At 48.0% G+C, this 16,822-nt stretch overlaps 1 protein-coding gene across 2 annotated transcripts in view; it reads right to left on the bottom strand.

Moving 5' to 3' along the window:
- Positions 1–16,309, bottom strand: part of MRTFB (myocardin related transcription factor B) — a 292,145-nt gene extending 275,836 nt beyond the window's left edge. For both annotated transcript variants that reach the window (XM_040256557.1, XM_040256577.1), the window contains exons 1-2: positions 16,218–16,309; positions 15,885–16,007 (exon numbers count right to left, since the gene is read on the bottom strand). The gene's annotated coding sequence lies outside the window, so the exon portion shown is untranslated. The remainder of the gene's footprint in view (positions 1–15,884; positions 16,008–16,217) is intronic.
- Between the last annotated feature and the right edge of the window lie 513 nt (positions 16,310–16,822).

Below are 16,822 nucleotides of genomic sequence, written 5' to 3'. Positions count from 1 at the left end.
TGAGAAAATTTTTGCAAATCATATATCTAATAAGAGACTTGTATCTAGAGTATGTAACGAAGTATTACAACTTAATAATTAAAAGACAGCCCAGTTACAAAATGGGCAAAGGATCTGAGTAGACATTTCTCCAAAGAAGGTAAATGAGTGGCCAATAAACACATGAAAAGATCCACATCATTAGCTACCAGGGAAATGCAAATCAAAAGTACCATGAGATACCAGTTCACATCCACTAGGATGACTATAATTAAAGAGACAGGCAATAGCAAGTGTTGGTGAGGATACAGAGAAATTGGAACATTTGTGCACTGCCAGTGGGAATACAAAATGATTCAGCCACTTTTTGAGAACAGTTCGGCAGTTTCTCCAAAAGTTAGGCATAGAGCTACCACATGGCTCAATAATTCCACTCCTGGGCATCAGATTGACCAGAAAGTTCATTTGGGTTTTTTATTAAGCAAAAACCTGAATGAAAATTTTGGCCAATCCAATATATAGAAAAGAAATGAAAAGATGCCCCCACAAAAATTTATGCATGAATGTCCATAGCAACATTATTCATAATGGTCACCCAAATGGTGGAAAACACCCAAATGTCCATCTGCTGATAGATGAAAAAAAAATTATAAAATGTGGCATGTCCATACACTGGAATATTATTTATCAACAATAAAAACTGATGCACTCTACAACGTGGAATGAACCTTGAAAACGTCAGGCTAAGGGAAAGAAGCCAGACACAAAAGGCCAGAGATTCCATTTATGGAATGTCCAGAAAGGACAAATCTATAGAGACTGGGGATTAGTGGTTGCCAAGGTCTGAGAGGGGATGGGGAGATAGGGGGTCATGGGTAAGGGGGTGGCAGTGTTCTGTTTTTAACTTAAGTTGACTCTGGTGATAGACACACAGCTTATGAATATACTAAACATTTGTACATGGATACATTGAACCGTATGTCATAAATGAGTATATGGTATCAATAAAGCTGATTACAAAAAGCAAGTTGCAGATGGATACATAACATGATTTCATTTATTTGTGAAAATACAGACATGTGCAAACCATACTTTTCTTTCAGGAACATGTACAAGTGCAGAGAAAACGTAAAGATGTGTATATGAATGAGAAACACACAAATTCAGGACGGTAGTCACTGCCAGGGAGGGACAGTTAGTGGATGAGGGATACGCAGGGTGCTTCTACTGTACCTGTAACATTGATATCTTAAGCTTGGCAATTGGGTGTTTCTGATATTGATCCATATACCTTTTGTTTGTTTGTTTTTTAAACTTTTCGTTTTGTGTTGGGGTATAGTTAATTGTCGGAGAAGGAAATGGCAACCCACTCCAGTGTTCTTGCCTGGAGGATCCCAGGGACAGGGGAGCCTGATGGGCTGCCGTCTATGGGGTCGCACAGAGTCGGACACGACTGAAGTAACTTAGCAGCATAGTTAATTGTGTTGTGAGAGTTTTAGGTGAACAGTGAAGGGATTCAGTCATATGTAGATGGGTGTCCATTCTCCTCTAAACTCCCCTCCCATCCAGGCTGCCACATAACATTGAGCAGAGTCCATGTGCTACACAGTAGGTTCTTTTTGGTTATCCATTTTAATATAGCAATGTGTACATGTTCATCCTTATCTCCCTAACTACCTCTTCCCCTCACCCTTCCCCCTAGCAACCATAAATTCATTGTCTAAGTCTCCGAGTCTCTTTCTGTTTTGAAAGTTCATTTGTATCATTTCTTTTTATATTCTACATATAAAGGATGTCATACATATTTCTCCGCTGTCTAACTTCACTCAGGATGACAATCTCTAGGTCCGTTCATGTTACTGCTAATGGCATTATTTCATTCATTCTTGTTAACAGCTGAGAGTCCTTTGGACGGCAAAGAGATCAAACCAGTCCATCCTAAAAGAAATCAGTCCTGAATATTCATTGGAAGGACTGATGCTGAAGCTGAAACTCCAGTACTTTGGCCACCTGATGCAAAGAGCTGACTCATTGGAAAAGACCCTGATGATGGGAAAGATTGAGGGCAGGAGAAGAAGGGGATGACAGAGGATGAGATGGTTGGATGGCATCACTGACTTGATGGACATGAGTCTGAGTAAACTCCAGGAGTTGGTGATGGACAGGGAGGCCTGGCATGCTGCAGTCCATGGGGTCACAAAGAGTCAGACACGACTGAGTGACTGAACTGAACCGAATATTCCATTGTACATATGCTTGTTCACTTAAATCCTTTGTAAAAAACTTTCATAGACATTCTCCAGCATTTTGGAAGTTGACCATGTATGTCTGATGCAGTGAGGTGGGAGGCTGGTCTCAGGAGCCCTGGACCAGGTGAGCACAGGCCTGGACCGAAGACAACTGGGCCCACACTTGGTAGACACTTTTAAAAAATGCAGTCAAACAGGGTTCCATCCCTGGAGCATTTTGGTTGGCAGTTTTGCAGCAAAGAGCTGGAGCTCTACAGCCAGTCAGTCCCTGTTTGAGTGTCTCCTCTGCCGCCAGTAAGGTCTTGACCTTATGCAGATTACTTGACCTCTCTGAGCTTTATCTCTCCAACTGATCAATGGGAAAAATACCACCTACTCCTCAAAACTGGTTCAGATGGAACACACAAGCCTGCACAAGGTACCCGGCTGCCCCCTGCTCTGGCCACGGCTCCCATCTGAGCCCCACTCACCTCCCATGTGTTCCCTCCTTCACTCCTTTGCAGGGTGTGTGATCAGCTGTCAGTCAAAAATTACTGAATGGAACCGACTTTGAGAGCCAGGCTTCCTTTCTCTCTTGCTCACCACTTTGAAAAGTTTCGCTTCATTGCTCTTAAAAATGAAGACATGTATAAATAAGCTGGCTGTGTCATTCTCCCCGGGTCACTGTTGTACCCCCAGCTGTTGTTCATCCATTCCCAGAGGCTCACAGGACAGGACAAATCCCTGGGAGGCTGAAGGAGGGGAAGAAGGTGTGTGTGGGTGGTTGTCTGGAACCTTCCCCTGTACAGCCGGGTGGGCTCCATCAGCCCATCTTGGAGGCTGGACGGTTGAATGCCTTGGTCCAGGCCCTTGGCAGGTAAACCCTGCCATTTCAACCTTCCTTGCCAGCATCAGCCCAGCACTGCAGGGACAGTGGGGCCTCACAAAGGAGGCCTGAGGGCCAGGCAGGCAGGAGGGATCTGGGCTGTGCCGGGAGCTGAACCGGCTGGCCGGTCACTCTGGTTTTTCATAGGAGCTGCTGGGGAATGGCTTCTGTGGAGGTGAGTCCAGCCACTGAACACAACCTGGGAAGCATGTTCTCAGAGCTCTGAGCTTGAAGCTTCTGTCTCCAAATGTCCATTCCAGCCAGAGACCTGGCACAGGGCCATGCGTTTGATCACTCTGGGACTCAGCTGATTGGTTTGCAGATGGTTGCAACCTCTGTACCTGGGTCTCAACACCATCTGTGGTCTGTGGCTGAAGGGAAAGGGGAGCAGGGTGGCAGGGTCATGGGGTAGGAGGGGCCCGGTGGGCAGTGTCCTGGCCAGCATGGAGAGCCTGGTCACTCTCCCTCCCCCAAATGTCATCCACACAAATCAGTGCACAGGCCCTGCTTACTCCACTTCCGATTGACCTGCAGTTACCCCCACTGTGATTCGCTGGGGTCGCGACTTAGCCTGGAAAATGCTGCATCGCTGCAGCTCTCCCATGATCCTTTGGGATCACATCTGTCCAGTGACCGGCCCTTATTAACCTATGGTCGCCGGCCAGGATGGAATGGGACGGGTGGCTTTGGGAAACAAGGGAAAAGTGACAGTTCATCCTTCCCACTCCCGATCATTGCTCCGGGGTCCAACTGGGCTACTCTCCCCGCTAGATGAGGGCCCTCCAGAGGTCAGGCTCCCGGGCTGCCACCAAGCCCTTCACTTCTCCGAGGGGCTCTTGGGAGTTACAGCTTGCCACCCACAGCCACAGGCCTTCCCCCTGCCCCTCTTATACTCTACTGCCAAAACCATCCACCTACAACCCAAATGGGGCTGTGTCACAGAAATGTTAGTTGCTCAGTCATGTCCAACTCTTTGCAACCCCACAGACTGTAGCCCACCAGGCTCCTCTGTCTATTGGATTTCCCAGGCAAGAATACTGGAATGGGTTGTCATTCCCCTCTCCAGGGGGTCTTCCTGACCCATGAATTGAACCCAGCTCTCCTGCATTGTAGGCAGATTCTTTGCCATCTGAGCCACCAGGGAAGCCCCATGCTGTGTCACAGACCTGCCTTAAAAACCTTGCTTGGCTCTGTCCACAGACTGGGGCTCCCAGATGGGTTTTTGCTTGGCCTATATTGAGTTTTTTAAAAACTTGGAAGTTTTGCATGAAAAGCTAGCTTTCCCAACTTTTCTTGAGACACCACATTGTATTCCTGCATAAGTACAGTTGGCTAGAGCTGAGCACAGTGCCCCCCTAGGCAGATGTTCCTTGGGGCACAGTCTCCACCACTCTCTTGTCTCACAGCCGGCATCCAGCATCCTTCCTTATTACATCACCTGCCTGGTACCAGCATGCTCCTGGGTTGCCTGCCTAGTCTCCAGGCAAAGGCTTGCGGTGCGGGCTAGGGGTGCGGGGCACTAGATGGCATGACTTCTGTCTGCTTTCCTGCTCACCCTTCCATTTCCTCCCTCCCCTGAGCCCTACCCCCAAGCACACTGGCCGCCCCAATCTCTCTGCTCACCAAACAAGCCAGGTACCAACAGAACAGGACTGGGAAGCCTGGCGTGCTGCAGTCCATGGGGTTGCAAAGAGTCTGAGCGACAGAACAGAACAACAACCAACATAACTCTGCCCCCCTGTAGTTTTCACTATTTGTACTTCTTTATCTTCATTTGGCAGATATATACTGAGCATCTGTTACGTATGGAGGATCTGGGCAAGGTACCGGGGATAGAGAGATAATAAGATCCAGTGTATCAGTCTCAGTTCTCCAGCAAAAATTGGGAGAGAACTAATAAGACAGATAGATAGATAGATGGATGGACAGATAGGAACTTAGTATAAGGATCTGGCTTATGCAATTATTATTTTTTTTTAAAGTCACTCAGTCATGTCTGATTCTTTGTGACCCCATGGTCTATACAGTCCATGGAATTCTTCAGGCCAGAATACTGGAGTCACTAGCCTTTCCCTTCTCCAGGGGATCTTCCCAACCCAGGGATCAAATCCAGGTCTCCTACATTGCAGGCAGATTCTTTTTTTTTTTTTTTTTTTGCAGGCAGATTCTTTACCAGCTAAGCCACAAGGGAAGCCCAAGAATACTGGAGTGGGTAGCCTATCCTTTCTTCAGCGGATCTTCCTGACCCAGGAATCACACCGGGGTCTCTTGCATGCAATTATGAGTTCAAGAAGTTCCAGACTGGCAGTCAGCAAGCTGGAGACCCAGAAGAGCCAATGGCACAAGTTCAAGTCCAAGTTCGAAGGCAGAAGACCAACAACCCAGCTTCAAGACAGTCAGGCAGAGAGAGGGAATTCTTTCTTACTCAATTCTTTTCAAGTCTCCAGTGGATTGTGAGGCCCCTCCCCCAAATTGGAGAAGTCAATCTGCTTTATCCAGTCTCCTGATTCCAATGTTAACTTACCCGGAATCACCAGCACAGACACACCTTAGGATCGTGTTTGATCGAATGTCTGGGCTCTCCATGACCCAGTTAAGTTGAATAAAACTACCCATTACAGCTAACCCCTGCTCTCCTGGAGCCTACAACTCAGCAGGGTATTCAGAGAGAAAAGAAGACATTCCAGACGAAGCAGTAAGTGCCAGAGGAGGTCTCCCTTTTTATTTCAAGTTTCGCTTCAAATAGTATGTCCTCTCAATTTTTCCTGATCTCCCCCATACAATCAGTCACACTCTCTTAGATGCTCCCAGACACATCTCTCAGGAGAGATTATTTTCTCTCTCTTTTTACAATTAAAAAAAGACATTAAAAGGTACAGAAAATATGGCAAAGTCCCATGTACAGACCACCCATCCTTAAAAGACAAAGCATGATACAGCACAGCCTAAGGTGGCCAAGTTGTCCCCATCTGCCCAGCTTTTCCTGATTTTAGTTCTGAAAGTTCTGGATCCTGGGACCCCTCAGTCTTGGGCAAACCAGGATGGGTCACCCTAGAGTGGCTCTGCTCTACCCTCAGCTCTGCATGCCCCTTCCTCAAAATCACAACCCTCCCACATTCCCCATCAGAGGAAATCACTGATTTATTAAAACTGAGGGCTACCATTTTTGTGTCTTTCTTTATTCTTTAATCAATCCCTAAGTGATATTGGAGTGCTATTTTGAACACGCACACACCCAAACACACACACCCCCAGGTTGGGTACAGATAACTGGATGACCGTTTTCTGATGGGTGGTGGTAATATGAGCGTGGGAAGCAGTGCGTGAAACTTCTTGCAACTTTGAAGGCACAAAGTTGCAGGGCAATAAACCACACAGGCAAAAACCAGCAAGGGGAGAGGGAAGTGGGGGAGGCATGATGTGGGAGAGAAGAGGGAAGAGAGCCCGAGGAGGGAGACAGGCTGTCAGAAGAGGATGAGAGAGAGAGAGAGGACTCAGGTAGAGAAGGCCTTCAAGGGAAGAGAGATGGGGAAGGGATATTTGGAGAGGTGGCTGCCAACTTCCTTTTCGGATGCTCCTGTGATATCTTTAGGAAAACCTATAGCCATTACCCACATGTAGGGGTAGAGGGATGCTTCCAGGGGGCCCTGGGAAGAGGTACCAGAGCACCACCGCTGACGGATGGATGAGCTGCACACAGGGTCAGCTGATAGACTCCTAGGGCTTCCCATGAGCGCCAGCTCCCACAATCAGCTCCTCGAGGGATCCTGACAAATGGAAGTGTTTGGTGTTATTGGTGTAAGGAGGAAGGGAGGGAGGGGCGGAGGGAGGAAGGAAGGAAGACAAGGAAAGAAAGGAAGGAAGGAAAGGAAGGAAGGAAGAAGGGAAGGGTCCAGCGAGGGTCATTCCAGCGAGGCCGTAAGAGCGCGAGCGGCAGAGCAGGGAGGGAGGCTGCGTGCCGTTGCGCTGCTGTGGCCCTCGGAGCTGGGAGACGTTCAGGCACTGTTCTTTGGTTTCTGAGCCCCGGCAGGAAGACAGGGAAGAGCTGGTGTGGGGGTGGAGGGTGGGGAGAGACAAAGGCTTGGAGCAGAGGGAAGTGGAAAGGGGCGGAGGCGGGCTGCATAGCAACCACAGAAGATTTAGGGAAGTGGCAGGACCATTTCTCCCGGTGCCTCTAAGGGAGGATTTCTTTTTTTTTAATATATATATAAAGGAACTGTTCACACGCCCACGCTGGCTGGTTGTGTCGTGACGGCTCTGAGTTGGGGTCTTCTGGAAGTCAGGGCTGTCAGAGGGAGGCTGGTGGCCACGTGTGCGGTGGGAAAAGCCACAGGAACCGGGAGAACATTCTACGGCCCCTCAAGGGAAGGGAAGGAAGGCTCGCAGGAGGGCGTGGGGACACAGCCTTGCTCTCCTCCCAGCTTTCATCCGACTCCTCCAGCCGCCCCTCCTTCTAGGCTTCAACATCGTGACATGAAGGTGTCGGGGGACTTTTCTTTCCATTTTCTTTTCCCCAGGACCCTAGGAACAGCCCTGCTGCAGCTCCTGCCTCCCCACTGAGAATTCTCTGTTGGTTTTCTTTCTTAATTTGATTTTCTCTGGCTCAGAACCGAGATCAAAAGAAGAAATTCTTTCCAGCCTTTTAGGAATAATTCCCAGAATCTCCCATTGGAAATGCATACATAATTACCAAAGTTATTTTTTTCAAAAAATCATTGGTACTCTCTTATCCTCTTCTTTTCCATCACTGCTGCAGGCTTGCAGAGGAGCCGGGAGAGGGGGAAGTTTGAGAGTGCCTTTGGGGTTGCAGATTGACCAGCATTGAATATTAGACAAAGCAGGAGGCCTGGCCCATTCCCCGGCAATGAGAATTTTCCATGTGTCAGCAAGGAACACGAATAACACTTCTAAAGCGATAAACACCATGGAATTACCTAGTGGGAAGTTATTCCCTTTCTAATTTGTTTTAATTGTCTTAGTTTCACCAAGTCTCGAGCTGGTGCTGGGTGGGTCCTTAACGCCTTTTTGACACTCGCTAACCTTCCTTTTAACAGCAAACCTCAAGCTTGGAGCGCCTGAGAGCAACTGGCTGCACTTGAGTAACAGTGTTGCTCCGCAGCATGTTTATTTGGGGGCGCCGTCAGGGGAGCTTTGCACTGATGGTTGGTTCCTTTTTAGAAGAAAGATAAACAGGTAGTAAATCACAGTGGAGGTGGAACAGAATTAATGATGGAGGCTTTTGGAACGGCCCCCAGGTTGTCTGTCTCCCATCCGGGAGGCTGGATTTGCAGTCGGTAGGCTGCAGCTCAGGGAAAGGATCCTGTTTGAGGTCAGCTCGTCCAGTCGGTCAGCAGCTGGCACTGAGGGAGCCTCAGATGAGAGCTTTCAGCTTTGGTTGGAGGCAGTCCGCCTGGTTTTGCAGCCCAGCTGTAGTTTGTTCTGTACCATAGGATTAAAGAACTCCACTCATCAACGTCTGCTTTGGGATACCAGGCTGTCAAGTGTGGGCAACTGCCAGTCACCAGATATGTGATTCCCCTCTGGACACCACTGCTCTCTCCTCTCGGACCTGGGCTTTGAGTGGAGTAGAGCCACCCCGGCTCCAGGGCTGGGAGGCCATCCGGGCTTGTCTCCCTCTGGGCAACTCATTCCTCTGACCATAATGGTTCAGGGAAGGGCAGAGAGATGCATAGAGATTTTTGCTGGGAATTTTTGTTGGGGCTGGCTCTTTCCTGCTGGCCTTGATTCTAAGAAGATGAGCCAGGAGCTTCTACAGCCATTTCTGCCACAAGAAGGGAGGGAGCCAACAGTGAGGGAACGAAGCTGAGAGACTGGGAGAGCAAGAAACCTGATCCTGATGGTATCGCTTCCATCCCTGGATCCAGCTGGGCCTGAAGCTAGCCTCTACCCTTGGCCGCCTTTACAGCTCCCTTCAGAGCCAACAAATTCCTCTTTCATGTCATCCAGTCAGGAGCGTAGTTTCGGTCACTTGCAACCACAGGAGTCTTAACTGATGAAATGGCTCATGCAAATCCTTGGCCACAGAGAGAAAAAGAACTCAAAGGGCATGTTCTACGGACGTGGGTGAGTGGCTTTGTCACTCTACACAAATGTCAGCACAGGAAAGGTTGTCATTGTACTGTGGAGCTCCAAATTTCAAATCATCGTGTGAGTGTCTTGCATGCGATGCCTTGTTTAATCCTTGTAACAGTCTTGGTGTGTATAAATATTTTTATCATTTTATAGATGAGAAGATTGAAGTTCAGGAAGCCTCCTTGCACCTTAGTATGTGATCAAAGCTTGTTCCTCAGGACTTTGGTTGTCATCCAGTGGTTGGGAATCAGCCTGCCAATGCAGGGAACACGGATTTGATCCCTGGTCCAGGTATATCCCATATGCCATGGAGTAGCTAAGCCTGTGCGACACAGCTGCTGAAGCCCACTCATTCTAGAGCCTGAGCTCCTCCACAAGAGAAGCCACCACAGCGAGAAACCCACTCTCCTCTGCAACTAGAGAGTAGTGCCCACTTGCTGCAATTAGAGAAGGCCTGCGTGCGGCAACAAAGATCCAGCCCAGCCAAAAGATTAAATAAATAAATATTTTTTAAAAGCTTATTCCTTAAATTGGGAGCTTGAGACTGACATACACACAGTGCCAAAATAAAACAGATAACTAATAAGGACCTACAGTATATCACAGGGAACTCTATTCAATACTCTGTAATGATCTATATGGGAACAGAATCTAAAAAAGAGTGGATACCTGTATATGTGTAACAGCAAAAAAGAATATGACATTGTAAATAAGCTATATTGTAATAAAAAAATAATCTAAAACAGTACTCTCTAGTCCCAGCCACCCCTTCACAGTAAACAGTTTTCTCACTGGAATAGACAAAACCACCCTGAGACTGCGTGATTGGGAGGGAACCAAGGGGGCGGCGCCAACAGGCAGCACGGAACGCTGCTTCACGCTTATGTCACAGGTGATGTGAATGCTCCCGCTCTTGCACCCAGCCTCCACGGCTGTACAGGGAGGGCTGGAGCTGCAGAAAGGGAGTCAAATTCTTTTTATCCCTGACCACCGATGGGCACGCAGAAGCCCTGGGTTTAAATCAGAACACATTTGGACTCGTTGGCTGGGTGACTCGGACACTTCATCATTCCCACCCTCCCTACTTTTCTCATCAGGAAAATGGAGACCCTGGCCCCCTGGTTTGCTTGTCCCACCCAGCTACTGGAGCATCAAATGAAGGCAAAGGCATGAAAGAGTATTTGCAAGACAACAAGCAGGGCTGCGGGAAGAAGGGGGTCACCTGACCTCCCAGAGGCGGGTGGGCAGGTGTGGACAGGTATAAACCACCCACCCACATCTCCTCCTTCCTGCCCAGGGCTGCAGGGAGGCAAGCTGTGCGGTGACCTGAAAGGAACCTTACTGTCCCCAAAGCAGAGAGAGATAAGAGCTGTGAAGCAAGAGAAGCGAGCGCTGCTACAGGCGCTTGGGGGTTTATTTTTACCCTCTTATCTATATCCTGAAATGTCAAGCGTGGAGCCACCTCGCTGCCCAGCCCCCCCTCCCCCACCCCACCATCCCCAGCCACTACACGTGGCAACACAGCCTGGAAACAGGCCCCTTCTCCTTCTCTGTTTCTCTGCCTCTCCAAGAGAGTCACAGTGCTATGGTGACAGGAGGCATGGAAACCCTGAAATAGAGAAGTAGGAGGAGAGACCTTTTATCTGGATTCTGGAACAGGCTCACTTCCTCCTAGAGGCTTGGGGTGCAGAGGAGGCCCTTGGCACTGTCAGGCACCTATTCTAAGGTTTCCTTATAGATGGGCCCTTTATGTTGCAAGACATAGAAATCCTTATTTAAATTGGGTTATATAATAAAGAACATTTAATTGGCTGAGGCGGCTAAAAAGACCAGCATTGGGTTAGGCTTCAGGTGAGGCTTGATCCAGGGACTTGATGCCATCACAAGGACTTCTTCCTCTCCTCTTGGCTCTGCCTTCTGTGGTGCTGGCTTCCTCTTCAGGCACCCTGCTGGGCTTTCCCCACAACCTCTAGCAGTTCCAGAATCTTCCTGCATGGTCAAAGATGGTTGCAGTGGTTCTAGACCTCATATCCATAGACTGGTGCTCCTAAGGAAGAGAGAGGGAATTCTTTTTGCCAGCAGGGGCCATGAAAGGTCTTCCTGTGTTTCATTGGCTCTGACTGGGTTCTGTGCCCATCCCTGAGTCAATCCCTTGGGTGCCGGGGTGGGATGTCAAGAAAACACTGATTAGACTGAGACAAAACCAGATTGCCAAGAACAGGAAGGCAACAATTTCCCAAAGGAGGTTTCAGGCACTGACCCCTTTTGGTGATGGAATGGATGCCGAACAACAAGAAGGAGACTGTTTCATGGTTTATTCACTTTGTACTTTCATCCTCTTCTGCCCAGGAAAGCCTCTGAGATTAGGGGTGACTGCTTTTATCCAGAAACAGGCCAACATTAACCTCTTCTGTTTCCATCTATGGGTTTCTGTGTGGTTCTGAGTTCTAAGACTTCAAAGTCTGTCACTTTCAAAATTTCACTGAGGCAACAGAAATCTTCCCCAGGTAGGTAACATAGGTACAGGCTGAAATGCCATCCATTTACCTACCAAATGCTTCCTCTGAATTCAAACTAAAATTCACACTCCACACCCTGGCTTACCCACCACTCACCCCCTTGATACACGTTCAGCCACAGAAACTTCTTTTCTTAAAAATATTTATTTATTTGGCTGTGATGGGATCTTTAGTTGCAGCATATGGAATCTAGTTTCCTGGCCAGGGATGAAAGCTGGGCCACCTGCATTGGGAGAGAGGAATCTTAACCACTGGACCACCAGGGCAGTCCCTAGCCACTTTCAGTTCCTCTTCCTCCTTAAACAAACCAATCTTTTTGTGCCACAGAGCTTTCCTATTTGTCCTTTCTCTCCAGTTAGAATGCTCTTCCCTTAAAACTTTTCACAGTTGGCTCCATCTCATCATTCAGGTTCTGCTCAAATGTCACGATTTCTGAGAGGTCTTCTCTGCCCAGCCTAGCATATAAAACTATCTGAAATTCTCCTGTCCCTGATGGTTTGAGTAGCTCTCTCCCTCACTAGTTGCAAGCTCTCCGGGCTGTACTGGTCCTGTTGATACGTATACCTTCCTGGTTCTATGTCTGGCACAGTATAGGTGCTCAATAAATATTTTGGGACTAGTGAATGAAAATTCTTTTTCTGAACCCCTGGAAACTTTTAGAGGTAAAGGCACATTCTTATATTTTTTTCTTGGCTTTAACTTTGTGTTGTTGTTCAGTCACTCGGGGGCTTCCCTGATAGCTCAGTTGGTCAAGAATCCACCTGCAATGCAGGAGACTCCAGTTCAGTTCCTGGGTCAGGAAGATCCGCTGGAGAAGGGATTGGCTACCCACTCCAGTATTCTTGGGCTTCCCTAGTGGCTCAGCTGGTTAAGAATCCGCCTACAATGCAGGAGACCTGGGTTCAGTCCCTGGGTTGGGAACATCCCCTGGAGAAGGGAAAGGCTACCCACTCCAGTGTTCTGGCCTGGAGAATTCCATGGACAGTCCATGGGGTCGCAAAGAGTTGGACACGACTGAGTGACTTTCACTTTCACTTGCAGTTGCTCAGTCAGGTCCGACTCTTTGCAACCCGATGGACTGCAGCACACCAGGCTTCCCTGTCCTTCACTATCTCCTGGAGTTTGCTCAAAGTCATGTCCACTGCATCAGTGATGCCATCCAACCATCTCATCGTCTGTTACCCACTCCTCCTCCTGCCTGCAATCTTTACCAGCATCAGGGTCTTTTCAGCTCTTTGCATCAGGTGGCCAAAGTATTGGACCTTCAGTTTCAGCATCAGTCCTTCCAATGAGTATTCAGGGTTGATTTCAGGGGTCTCTCAAGAGTCTTCTCCAGCACCAGTTTGAAAGCATCAGTTCTTCAGTGTTCAGCCTTCTTTATGGTCCAACTCTCACATCCCTACATGACTACTGGAAAAACCATAGCTGTGACTATACAGATGTTTGTTGGCAAAGTGATGTCTCTGCCTTTTAATACACTGTCTAGGTTTGTCGTAGCTTTTCTTCTAAGGAACAAGTATCTTAATTTTATGGCTGCAGTCACCATCTGCAGTGATTTTGTAGCTCAAGAACATAAAATCGGCCACCATTTCACTTTCCCCCCAGCTATTTGCCATGAAGCAATGAGACTGGATGCCAGATGTTAGCTTTTTGCATGTTGAGTTTTAAGCCAGCTTTTTTACTCTCCTCTTTAACCCTCATCAAGAGGCTCTTTAAATTTGGTTCCTACCAAAACACTCGGCATAAAAGAGATAATATATACTACTTTTCAAATAAAGAGCTTACTGCTGAAAGGATTCGCTCAAAGTTGCACTAAAATTAATCCAGAAAGATACCTGGGAGTGCCAACTGCTTCTGTGAGCAGAATTTCTGTGAAATTCCACTTCTAAACCCAGCGTATGTGAACATTTGAAGGCATAATACTGCAGAAGGGAATGTGTGGCCATCTTCCAATCCAGATCTCTAAGTCTAGTGGCCAGACTACCTAACATTCACAAATAAATTTACTCCTTGACCCAATGAGACAGAGTGAGAAGAACGTCGCATAAGAAAAAGATTTCACCCTGTCCATGGCAGACCCATAAGTCAATGTCAAAACTTCAGCAAGCTGATGGCTCGACAGGAATCCCTATGCTCTCCATGGACACAAACTCTCCCTAAGGTAACCGAGACCTACCGGCCTGTGACAGTCCTCAGGACAGCCAGGTGACGGTGTGGATGACCCAGAGCAGCTAATGGAAACTCAAAGACACCCTTCCTATAGACAGACATCATTGTTTCACTACTCCACAGACAACTCACCATCTGGGGCAACTCAAGGATTCTTAGTCAATGCTAATTCACTGCTCACCAACCCTCAGAGTTGATTCCTCTCTTAGGCTCTGAACTTGGCTCAGGGCACCCTGAATTTCACCTTATAGCAGTGGTCCCCAACCTTTTTGGCAGCAGGGACCAGTTTTGTGGAAGACAATTCTTCCACAGACTGGAGAAGAGGGGGTGGTTCCAGGGTGATTCAAGCGCATCACGTTTACCGTGTCCTTTATTTCTATTATCACTACATTGTGATCTATAATGAAATAACTGTATAATTCATCATAATGCAAAATCAGTGGGAGCCCCAAACAACTAGACGGTCCCATCTGGGGATGATGGAAGATGGTGGCAGTCACTCCTAGGACCAGCATCATTGCCTTTGCTCTACCTTAGGTCATCAAGCATTAGATTCTCATAAGGAGTGTACAACCTTGATCCCTCGCATGCGCAGTTCACAGTAGGGTTTGTGCTCCTTTGAGAATCTAATGCTGCCACTGATTTGACAGGAGGTGGCTGCTGCTGCTGCTGCTAAGTCGCTTCAGTCGTGTCCGACTCTGTGCGACCCCATAGATGGCAGCCCACCAGGCTCCCCCATCCCTGGGATGCTCCAGGCAAGAACACTGGAGTGGGTTGCCATTTCCTTCTCCAATGCATGAAAGTGAAAAGTGAAAGGGAAGTCGCTCAGTCGTGTCCGACTCTTAGCGACCCCATGGACTGCAGCCTACCAGGCTCCTCCGTCCATGGGATTTTCCAGGCGAGAGTACTGGAGTGGGGTGCCATTGCCTTCTCCAGACAGGAGGTGGAGTCAGACAGCAGGTGAGTGATGGGGAGTGACTGTAAGTAAAAATGAAATTTCACTCACTCGCCCACCACTTATGTCCTGCTGTGTGGCCAGGTTCCTAATGGGCCACAGACTGGTACCAGGGGTTAGGGATTCCTGCTCTATAGAACTCACCAAGATTTATAATAATAATAAAGAATTCGTATTTCAGTAATAATTTGATTAATATCCATCTTCCCCACTAGACTCCAAACATCTGAAGGGCAGGGAGAGATCTCGAGCTCACTACTATGCCCAGGCATTCTAGCTGTGCCTAACATGTAGACTATGCCTCCCGTGTACTTTCTGAATGGGGGAATGGACAAATGAATGGAGCTCAGGGCCTGCTGGGAAGACATCTCACAGTCAGACTGACTCAGTTGGAAGGGAGCAGATGCCGAATTTTTTCAGAGTAAATCAGACCTTGTCATCTCATGACTACCTTGTCTTCCTCATCAAGGCATCTCCAGTACCTAGAATAGCATCTGGCACAGAGAAGTGGATTAACAGATACTGGGAGAAGAAGCACATGAATGGACACTTCCCTGAAAAGCTTGGTTACCTTCTTAAGATAAAGTCCTGGATAGGCAGGATGTTATTCTGTGATGTTACTGGACATTGAAAATTTAGGTGTCAATGTCCTGCATTAGACCCCAAGATACCATTGAGGTCATTCCCTTCAAACTCAGTGGGTCTGGTTCTAGTAGTTGCTAAACCAGCAGGTCAGCATAGGGACAGGGGGATTGCAAACCAAATAATTTTTTCTTGAGACGCTCTATTGGACAGGCCTATACCACCTTCCGGAGAAGGCAATGGCATCCCACTCCAGTACTCTTGCCTGGAAAATCCCAGGGACGGGGAGCCTGGTGGGCTGCCGTCTACGGGATCGCACAGAGTCGGACACGACTGAAGCGACTTAGCAGCATACCACCTTCAGGGGCTACATACTTCAAGTTCAAGTGCATTATGGCTCTTGGTTCTCATCACACACCCTGAAAAAAATTAAAAAAAAAAAAACAACAACACACCCAGGGATGGTACTGTACCTTGTGAGACAGTCTGGCCCCAGGCCCTGCTACCAGGTCGGGAGGGTATGGAAAAGGGTCCTCTTTCTCCACGGCCACATCTTCCTTACTGAGGGATCTGAGTCCAAATGGGTCTCTTTGTGTCTGAAGTTTAAGCAACCAGGGGTACAAATATCAGGTTAGGGTCCCTCCTCTGAGGAGGAAAGAGGTTCAAGATCAGCTCTTTGATCACCAACCCAAAATCAAACACCAAAAACCTCCCCCAAAACCATGATGAAAAAGCACCATCAAGCCCAATTTCCGAGCACAGCGGGTCTCCAGCCCACCCCAGCCCAGCGAACGGAAGTGGCTCACCTCTGAGTTAGAGAACCCCTTCCAGAACCAGAAGGAAAGAGAAAGGGATTTACAGGTTCGTCACAGAGTTGTAGGCTCTGGCTGGCCCCCAGGATGAGTTCATTATTTATTCTTAGTGACGGGACTCAAATTAAACAAACAGTGCCTATAAATAGAGCGGGATACACTCAGCTTGGTGTCACTGAAAGGTCCTTTTCACAGGGACAGACGCGCTAAATGGATGTTCTCAGGTTACCCTGCTGGTACTACGTGGGGAAGGGTTGCCCTTTTTCTTTGTAAGCATGGTTTAAGAGGAGGGGGGAAAAACAACAGGCAGGTCAGACCTTGGGAATCGGCCCCGTTTCTGTCCTCCTCATCACCTTTTCTAAACGCTCGTTGCTGTTATAACTGAGAAGGAGACCCCGAGGAAGGATGTCGTTCGATAAACACCCTGGCTGGGCAGATTGGCAGGTTCCTCTGGGAATGGATCCTGGTGCAGGCTGTATTTGACAGAGTGTTCTGCTCTTTAAGATTAGATTGCAAACTCCTTAAGGGAAGGGACCAAGTGCTAAGATTTCTTCTTGATTTCTCCTATTCTGCCAAGTATGGGGATGACTAGGGTTTCA

The sequence above is a fragment of the Oryx dammah genome, unplaced genomic scaffold, assembly GCF_014754425.2.
Source record: "Oryx dammah isolate SB20612 unplaced genomic scaffold, SCBI_Odam_1.1 HiC_scaffold_2, whole genome shotgun sequence".
Lineage (NCBI taxonomy): Eukaryota > Metazoa > Chordata > Mammalia > Artiodactyla > Bovidae > Oryx > Oryx dammah.
The sequence above is the reverse complement of the archived record's forward strand: the minus strand, read 5'-3'. Positions and strand labels throughout refer to the sequence as shown.